Consider the following 10,754-nt stretch of genomic DNA (forward strand, 5'->3'; position numbering starts at 1 on the left):
GATGGGGGAGATGAAATTCTTTCTGGGACTACAATTTGAACAACTACCTGAGGGAATTTTCATTCACCAGACGAAGTACGTGCATGATATTCTAGAGAAATTTGGAATGTCAAGTTCTACTCCAGCAGCTACCCCACTTGAAACAAATCATGGGATTCATCCAGATCTCACCGGAGACAAGGCTGATGAAACGTTCTACCGTTCCATGATAGGTTCTTTGATGTATCTAACTGCTTCACGTCCTGATATCATGTACCCAACGTGCCTCGCAGCAAGATATCAATCTAACCCGAGAGCTTCGCATATGATTATTGTGAAGAGGATATTACGCTACCTGAAAGGAACTCCTACATTGGGGTTGTGGTATCCTAGAAAAGGCGACTTTACGCTCGAAGGGTATTCCGATTCGGATTTCGGATGCTGCAAAGTCAATACCAAATCAACCATTGCAGGATGCCAGTTCTTTGGACCTAGATTGGTTACCTGGCAGTGTAAGAAACAAACGTCTGTGGCGTTATCTACATGTGAAGCGGAGTACGTTTCTGCTAGCAGTTGCTGCTCTCAGATCCTGTGGATACAGCAACAGATGCGCGACTACGGTTTGCAGTTTCTTAACACACCTCTTTTTGTTGATAATGAGGCCGCAATAAATATAACAAAGAATCCAGTACATCATGCTAAAACTAAGCATATAGAAATTCGTCATCACTTTATTCGCGATTGCTTCGAGAAAAAGTTGATACGAATTGAGAAAATCCACACTGACGAACAGAAAGCTGATTTACATACCAAAGCTTTTGATAAAAATCGGTTTAAATATTTGTTAAAACTGAATGGTATGAAGCTTCTTTCGGTGTCGGATGGCATAATTGGCGTTGATGAGAGTACTGTTGCGGATGAAGACGAGAAACAATCTGCAATGGTTTGTCGATTTTTTACTTGTTTTGGTATTTAGGGGGAGTAGATGTATATAGTTTATTTTTTCAGAAAATACAAAAACAGTATAAATGCAAAAAATACAAAAACATGATAAAATTGAAAAAGAGCTTGTGTATAAAGGGAAAATGATAGTACATCGGCTAGACAATTACAGTATGCTAAAGAATTGTAAAGTCTAAATGAGTTAAACAGTCTCACTAATGATGTGTCGATAGGTTTTCGCACATTTAGTAGATCTATTCGGGATATAAACCTAAAATTTCAAACTTGTGAAATTCATGGGGAACACTACTTGGATATATAGGTAACCCCTGAAATCTCGTTTGAAAGGTCCCATATTCTGAGATACTAGGTCTTTATACTCAGTGATATCTGGAGTATTATTCCGGGACTTCTGCTGAATGGAAGTTATGACCAAGTCCCCGAATAATACTTTCTGCAAATGCTTGAAACATAGCATCACCCTCAGCAAGCTGATGAAACAATAAAATTGATAGTCGCTGCTGTTGTAACTAAAAGTTCCTCTAAAGGGGACACACCAGAAAGTCGAAGCCATCATCTCTCTGCGTATACGGAAGTATCGACCTGAGCTCTCACGACCCTCGCATTTAACCCCTGATAGATATCATTTGTGGTATACTCACCTGTAAGACTGAATATCTGGGATTCTGGATACGGGAGTATATTCAAGAGGTGGGACACATGAATGAGCTAAGTTCATAAGACATCTAAATAGTATCCTGAATAGATTGAAATCTGGGTGAGAATTTAAGATGGATCAGTATATCGACAATCGAGGTGAATTGTTTAAGTCTGAGTATGAAATAAAGCTTAACGGTACAAGTAATTTGTCTGAAAAAGCTGATATGATTCTCTGACGCGCTCACCAAAAATAAGTTTGTATATAGTTTACTTTGTTTACTTTCTGCAATTTTAGTTTTCTGCATTTCATTTCTTAGTTTAGAACACTTTATAAAATCCAAAAAGATTTTATTTTTGCTTTATTTTTGACAAACCAAAGTGGAGAGTTAATCGTTGGATTCTCGGAGATTGAAGCATATGCAGGAAAAGTTCTGAGCTGAAGAATGAGAAGAGCTTACTTTGTCAGAGATTGAGATGTTTTCAAAGATTAAAACAAGTTCATTAATTTGATACTTGTTACATTTTTCAGAAAGTATTTGAAAAATGTTTTTACACAATCAGTCTATTTTGTCAAAAGATCAACCAAGGTCATTAAATTGGACTTGGTAGATTAATTGAGTAATCAGGGTCATTAACTTGGACCTGAATACTTGAGTGGATTTCTAGTTCTGATAGTTTGTGTGATTTTGTGAAAAAAATAGAATTTTAATGATTGATGTTTGAGACACAGGTTTTGGACTTCATCATTCCCACGGAAGATAATTGTCAAAGCTTGAACCAGATCAAGACCTCAGATTCTAGCATATCGAGAGGGGGAGTCTTTGAAAGGGGGAGTCTGGATCAACAGCCAAAGGGAAGTCTGAAGATGGAGTTAGGATGAGATTGTGAACCTGTGAAGATAGAATGCTTATGATGTGAAGATAGAGAGTTGGAGAAAAGATCAAGACTGAAGACTCGGAGCTGAAGACTTCGTCAACATCCAAGGGGGAGTCTGTTGATGCATGGAATGTCTGTTGATTTCGTGTATATCAAGTCTTTGGTCAAGATAGGTCAACATAGGATCTTGAAAGTCAAAATTAGGTTTTATGTTGAGGTTTCGCTTATTTGTACATTAGGTTTCGCTTATGTGTCATTAAGAGGTTTCGCTCATAGGGTTTAAGGGGTTTCGCTTATTCGTCATGTCATAAGAGCGAAACCACAGGGACTATATATAGCATCTTCGAGCGAAACCACAGAAGTCAGTCGTGTACATTGGAACGGAACCTAGTCATTGCTTGTATAACCAAACTCTGTCAAAATTGAATCAGAAAGCAATAAAAGAGAAGGAATTGAAAAGGAAAAGTTGTGTAACTTCATGTGCATTGATTCCGCCTTTGTATGTGAAGATGAACGTTCTCAACTGACTGTTTAGGGTCGGAACACGGTCCAACAATATAAGATAAATGCAATGCAGGTATGATACTTCGAAAATATCATAATATAAATATTTAAATAATATGTATTATACCTTAATAATTTTAGGTCATTTAAATTCTCATTATATGTAACTCCTATTTGTATCTTACCATATATTATGCTATAAATATATAAAGGAGAAAAGTGGCTATAAAAGTTACCTAAATAAAAAGGAGAACGGTTTTCAATAATTAGGGTTTATCCCTACAAAACATATTACAAATGAAAGTCGGAATTGGTTCCACTTGTTTATTGTAAATTTATCATCCAAAAAACTTGGGTTTATCCCATTTGTTTATTTTAAAATTTTTGTTGTTTAACTCTGATAAAATATTTCAAAACTACGGTCCTGATGAAAATTTCCGCTGCCAAATTAATAAACACCGATACCATCTGACTGGCTTGCGGCTCCCGCTCTTAGGGTGGGGTCGGGGACTGCGACAACACACGTGCATTGTATATTTTTAAAAGAAACTCAAGAAAATAATCAAGAAATATTACCAGGAAGCTCGTAGAAATACCCAAGTTTACAATGTGAGTCGTTCTCTTTTTCTCACAATTTGTGAGCCGTTATTTCAAATGTTTTACAAAACCTTACCAGTTATACTTAAAGTGATTAAGTCTTTATATTCTACAATTACTGCCGGTATGTGGGGTTTTGTATACATTACTAATCAAGCGTTACTATTGGACAAAGAGTTAGCCAACAGTAATATGACCACGGTCATTGTAACTGCCAACGTGACAAATACTGAATGAGTAATTGGGTAGATATAAATATTGTAATCGCTCTTAATACTGTAAAGTTATAAAAGCATATTTTTGTAAACTGGAATGTACTCGCTAGTATTTCTTGCTGATAAAATGTTTTTAAAACGCGTTTTGGGTAACTTAATGTGAAGCTATAAGAAGCCAGCTATGGAGCACTGAAGGCTTAAAGAAAGTGGCTATAAAAGTTACCGAAATATAAGAAGTTTATGTTTTTCAGCAAGTTAGGGTTTATCCCTATGAAAAGATATTGTAAAATGGGTTTATCCCATTTATTTAATATAAAACTTTGGTATTTGAAACTCTGAAATTTATTTCCTAACTACGATCCTGATGTCTCATTTCTGCTGCCAAATTAATAAACACCGATACCACCGTCTCTGGCAATCGTGGCTCCCGTTCTTGGGGTAGGGGTCGGGGGTTGCTACATTATGTGACCAAAAGTACATGTATTTGACAATTTTAGCCACACTTTAAGAAAAAATTGTGACAATTATTAGCCACGCTAGCAAAGTATAGCCAAATGTGATCTACGACCACAATATTTGTTTTCATGTGACCAATAACACATGTATTCAAAACATTTAACCACACTTTAAGAAAGAAAAAATGACTTTTATTAGCCACACTAGCAACGTGTGGCCAAATATGATCTACAACCACAATATTTGTTTCATGTGACTAAAAATAGATATATTCGAGACCTTTAGCCAGACGTTAAGAGAAAACAGTCACACTAGAAAAGTGTGGCCAAATATGATCTACGGCCACAGTACATGTTTGAAAATGTTGTTAAAAGCTAATACAAATGACCGCATATATTATTTTATATGACCAAATATAGACACTAGCCACACTTGAAATTACAAAATTTCATGTGGCTTTACACATATATTCGTCACACCTTAATCACTCTGTTTATTATGTGTGACGAAATGATATCAAATGTCACGGAAAAAAAATGTGACCAAATGTTAAACTTATGACATCTTTAAAAATTCCCCCCAAAATATTTCATCCTAAAATTTAAACTTCCCTCCCTAAAATATTTCATCCTAAAAAATCCCTAAAATATTTCATACAAAAATTTCCCCCCAAAATATATCATACTAAAACTTCCCTCTCAAATAATATTCTCATTTAAAAATAAAATTAGTTAGTATTAAAAAAAAAATCTTACTATGCATTTAAAAATTCAAACTATTATTAAATATTATATTTTTTAAACCAATTTTTTTATTACTCATTTTCTTCTAAATAATATGTTAATATGCATATTAGTACCCATACCGAATTTCCCTTACAAATTTTTTTTCGGTACCGATTCAATACCTACTTTTTGGTGTTTTCAGTACGAGTAGTTTTAGTTCAATACGGTACCGGTATTTTATGGAATTGTACTTTCAAATACTCGTACCAACTTGGTACCTGTACCGTATCGAACATGTTCGATACAGGTACCAAGCGTATCCCTAATCATATATGTGTTGATGTACCATATTAGGCCTTAACGGATATGGACAATAGTGAATCATATATTTCTAATGAACTAGATTGGGACTTAATGGGTCACAGTGGACAATACTAGATCATACATGTGTTAGTGGATCTTGATGAATTATAGTAGATCATACATGTGTTAATGGACCATATTGGGCCTTAATGGATCACAATGACAAATAGTGGATCATATGTGTTAATGGACCATATTGGGTCTTAATGGATCACGATGAACAATAGTAGATCGTATATGTTTTAATGGGCCATATTGGGCTAAAATGGATCACAATGGCCAATTGTGGATCATACATGTCTTAATCGACTATATTGGACCTAAATGAATCACGATGAACAATAGTAGATCATACATGTTTTAATGGACCATATTGGACCTTAATGGATCACAATGGACAATAATAGATCATACACGTGTAAATGGACCATATTGGGCCTTCATGGATCAAAATGAACAATCGTAGATCAAAATATTTTAATGGACCATATTGAGCCTTAATGGATCACAATGGACAATTAAAGATCATACATATCTTAATGGACCACAATGAACAATAATAGATCATACATGTCTTAATGGAAAAAATTGGGCCTTAATGGATAACGAAGAACAATACTAGATCATATATGTGTTAATGGACCATATTGGGCCTTAATGGATAACAATGAATAGTAGTACATCAAAATATATCAATAGGGTTTGGCTATATAAGAAACTCTATCTTTTTTAAAAAACTATGCAAACCCATTGATTAACTTGCATCTAACTTGATCAATGGCTCTCATAATTTTGGTAACAATTAGATTTAAAAGAAATGTTATATTACACATTAGTCAACTGGAAGGGCATTTTCTGAAGTAAATTCATTCCCTCTCCACTGTCCAATCATATCATCTCTCTTTAATGCACTGATCTTTCTCTCTCTTCATATCCATTTCAAAATCACAATCTCATCTCAACTCTCTCAATTCCCTCTCTCTAAAATCACAGATCTCATTTTCTCCTCCCCAAATCAAAACCCTAGCCCCCATGACTTTCCCTTCTCTCTACACAACACTTACAACCTGCAAAGCCTAGAGAGAGAGTGAGAGCCATGAGAGAGAGTACCAGAGAAATCGAAAGAGAAAGAGAGGTCCAGAGAAATCGAACGAGAGCGAGACAACTGGTGGGTTTCCAGCCACCCACGGCAGCAGCAGCACTATGGCGGTGGTGTTGTTGACCGTTATGGTTGGGGCAGGGGAGGCGGTAGATGCACGATGAGTGAGGCACGATGGTGGTTGCAGATCTGGTGGTTGGTGGAAGGTGGTGGCTGGTTCATTCTGGGTTTTTGGTAGTTGATAGCGGCGACAGTGGATGGTTGTAGAAGGTGGTGGGGGGTGGGTGGTTGGTGGCGCGGGAGTTCGAAACGTCGTCGGAGTCAAGATCTAGTAATGGTTAATGTTCTCTCTCTCTCTCCTCTCCTCTGTCTTCAATCAAGATCTAGTATTGGTTAATGTTCATGTATTTTAAATAAATCGAAAACTTTAGGATGAGATTTTTAACGAGATTTTTGTTGGTTTGGTTGCTTGTTTGGGGATTTTGATCTTAACAATAATTGTTTTTTTGTTGGTTTGGTTGCTGGTTTGGGCTTTTGATCTGAACAGTAACTGTTTCTTTTTTGTTGGGTTGTTTGATTTACAGAAACATACCCATAACATGTGTTAAGCACCTGTTAGAATGATATACAACGTGTGTTGATTTACGGAAACAGATCCATAAAGATATTCAATTGACAAGCTGGATGGATGTAGGCGACGTTAATGCGGGGACATTGAATAAGTCAAATCTTTTGGGAAAGAAGTTTTCATTCGTTTATAACATATGTTAGTGGTTCATGCTGTAACAGAACACCATGGTGTAACGTGACATGTGTTCATGTATAACATGTGTTAAGCCCCTGTTAGAATGATATTTAACGTGGGAAAGAACTCTTCGTTCGTTTATAACATGTGTTTGTTTTGCACAATTTGGAATGTATAACATGTGTTAAGCCTCTGTTATAATCTTTTTGTAACCTGACATGGATTCATGTATAAGCTAGTGGTTTACAAAACACCATGATGTGTATATACTGATCTAACATGTGTTACAATTTGTCTGTTCGGAACATGAAATTGATTAACATGTGACAAGGGTGAAAACAGTCGACGGGGTCGATGAGTTTAATGGTGAGCTTAGTTAATATCGTAATCTTGTTGTAACCCCACTTGTATACATATGATAACATGTAAGTATACATTATAACCCGACTTGTATTCATGTATATCAAAAGTGGTTTGCAAAACACCATGATGTGCATATACTGATCGTAACACGTGTACAAGTTAATATGGAACATACAAGTTAATATTGTAACACCGTATACCTGGGATAACATGTGTTATGCCTCTGTTATAATCTTGGTTTAACCCAACATGGTGTCATGTATAAGCTAGTAGTTTCCAAAACACCATGATTTGTATATATTATAACAACATAGTATACCTGATATAACGTGTGTTAAGCGTCTATTATAACGTGTTAAGACTTCCAGAATGTGTTAAGTCCATACCGTTTTAACATCATCTACTAGACAAAAAAATAAGAGTCTCAAATTACATGTAGTTGCTTAACATGTGATAAGGTTGAAAACAGTTGACGGAGGCGATGGGTTTAATGGTGAGTTTAGTTAATATCGTAATGTTGTAACCCCACTTGTATACATATGATAACATGTGTTAAGCATCCATTATAATGTTGTTGTAACCCGATTTGTATTCATGTATATGAAAGTGGTTTGCAAAACACTATGATGTGCATATATTGATCGTAACACGTGAACAAGTTAATATGGAACATACAAGTTAATATCGTAACACCATATACTTGGGATAAAATGTGTTAACCCTTTGTTATAATCTTGGTTTAACCTAATATGGTGTCATGTATAAGCTATTGGTTTCCAAAACACCATGATGTGTATATACATACTGTAACATGTGTTAAGCGACTGAAGTGTATAACGTGTGTTAAGCATCTATTATAACGTGTGTAAAGACTTCCATAATGGATGAATAAACTCAATAGTAACTTAATAACAATAGAGTAAAACTGATATAACGTGTGTTAAGCATCTATTATAACATGTGTTAGGACTTCCAGAATGGATGCATAAACTTCAATAGTAACTGTAACAGTAGAGGTACAAATACGGGCGCCTCCAACAGAAAATGTGTTAAGTCTAGACCGTTTTAACATCGTGTACTAGAGAAAACAACAAGAGTCTCACATTGCATATTACTAGTAAACAAAAATACATAGCACTAACACGTGTTACGTTGTACATGGGTTTCACGTCACATGTAACACATGCATGTCCTGAAGCTCAAACTATAACACGTGTTAGTTGTGTTGTGCTGTAACATAAACATTGTCATGATCCTTAAGCATCTGATCCGCGTTTGACAAAACCAACGGTCCCGAGAATTGGATCTTGTTTCCCTTGTATCCATCACCATCCTAATAACAAAAAGATAAGATAACCGTTAAGTCGTTAACCAGACATAACTATTAACTATTATACTTGGTGTTCGTGTTTCAAAACCCATATTCTATAATCGGCTGAAAAGAAAAAAAGTGAAATGGGTAAAATGAAATTGAACGATTCAAACTATTCAAGCATGTAAGGTATAATATGAAACCGACCATTTATGTACTAAATTTAGTATGTAACGTGTAATATGAAACGAGCCATTTACAATTTACATATCATAATCTTAACATAATAACGCATCCAAAAGCATTTATCCATGACTCAAACATCCACACAGTCCCCAAGCTCAAAATTTCAATCATCTAACAATATTACCCTCGCACATAAAAAAAAAACCCCCAAAATTAATCCAAACAAATTTTACATCAAAAAACAAACAATTAAACCTTTGTAGTTGATATGAGTTCAACATTCGGATGGAGATCATTCCCCCAAATATAATCTTTGGATGGAGAACATTCGGGTTCAGATTGATACGATCTCAAGAGCTCGTTAACATCGGTGACCTTTGAGCAGTAGTCGATGATGGCAACATTCAGATCTGGTGTCATTTTGAGGATGCTACGGACCCACATGGTTCTTCAAGGAATAAAGTATAGCCATTTGGGTTAAATATATTCAGTTCCACATCTGAATATATGGGTTGGGGGTTGGGGGATGGCAGTGGTGGAGGGGCAGTGGTGGCAGTGGTGGGGGTTGTGCAGCGGGGGTCGGCCGACGGTGGTAAAGGTGCAACGATGGTGGGGGTTGTGCAACAGGGTTGGAGGTGTTTACGGTGGTGCCGGAGGTACAATACTGATGGTGGTGCGGTGGTGATGATGGTGGTGGTGCGGTGGTATGCAGGTGAAGATGTTAAAGGAGATATGAGGGACGAGATCTAGAAATTTTGGCTATTAAAAATGAAATAATATATAAATGGGGGGTATGGTGATTTGTGAGGTGATGGGCATTAATGCTACTGTCAAATCAAATGGGGAAGAGTTCTTGGGTTGGGTGGATAGATGTATAATTACTAATATACCCTTAGAGGCAATAAGCCTAATGAGTTGACTTGGATGACGTAGATAAATGTAGGCCATATGTTAAGTTTGCAAAGTTTTCTAAAAATTAAGGGTTTCTTATAGAGCATTGCCCTATATCAATATACCATATTGGGCCTTAATGGATCATAATGGACAATGGTTTAGACTTCTTACTAGTTCAACGCTTAATGATTCAGACATTTGCCTCTAAACGATTAAGCATTATAATAAAATCATTTATAATTTTTAAGTTATGTATTTCCTACGTATCCAAGGTACCACAATGAATTAATAGCTTAATACACTTTAGAGATCTTATCTCTTATCGATAATCTTATATTAAATCACTGTCTCAATGATTTGGTCTTTTCTTCAGGTCAGCGTTAAATATTGATCAAGTCATTTTAATAAAGTCTTTTTTAATTTTTTTTTTTTGAACGGCAAGTTTTTTTTAATGTAAATAGTAATCAATGTTTAATTAATATAAATAATTATTTTGGTTGACTCTAGGGGTGCAAATGAGCTAAGCCGAGCCCGAGCTCGATTAACTTATTAGAGCTCGGGCTCGAGTGTCACACCCTGGCTTTGCGGAAGCGTGGGTTTATTTGGTGTGACTTCTTAATACCATAGCTTAATCACAACAAGCTATATGAAAGTAAAACCATGATGTTCATCCATTAATTCAAGTTTTAAAAATAAAACACGACAACATTGTTTTCAAAAGTCGACACATGCAACAGATTACAACATGACATAATAAAATATTGTTCATACGACACAACCATAAGACATGAAATAAACACAGTTTAAGACTTGTGACTCGTCCAGGCAAAAGTCACAA

The 10,754-nt window shown here is 35.8% G+C and overlaps 1 long non-coding RNA gene across 1 annotated transcript; it reads right to left on the bottom strand.

The window, feature by feature from the left end:
* Positions 1 to 8,504: 8,504 nt before the first annotated feature.
* LOC118482031 lies at positions 8,505 to 9,391 on the bottom strand. Its single transcript, XR_004866911.1, has 2 exons — positions 9,278 to 9,391; positions 8,505 to 8,857 (listed from the first exon to the last, which is right to left on the bottom strand). It is a non-coding gene; the product is annotated as an uncharacterized LOC118482031 (long non-coding RNA).
* Between the last annotated feature and the right edge of the window lie 1,363 nt (positions 9,392 to 10,754).

Source organism: Helianthus annuus, chromosome 9 (genome assembly GCF_002127325.2).
Source record: "Helianthus annuus cultivar XRQ/B chromosome 9, HanXRQr2.0-SUNRISE, whole genome shotgun sequence".
Classification (NCBI taxonomy): domain Eukaryota; kingdom Viridiplantae; phylum Streptophyta; class Magnoliopsida; order Asterales; family Asteraceae; genus Helianthus; species Helianthus annuus.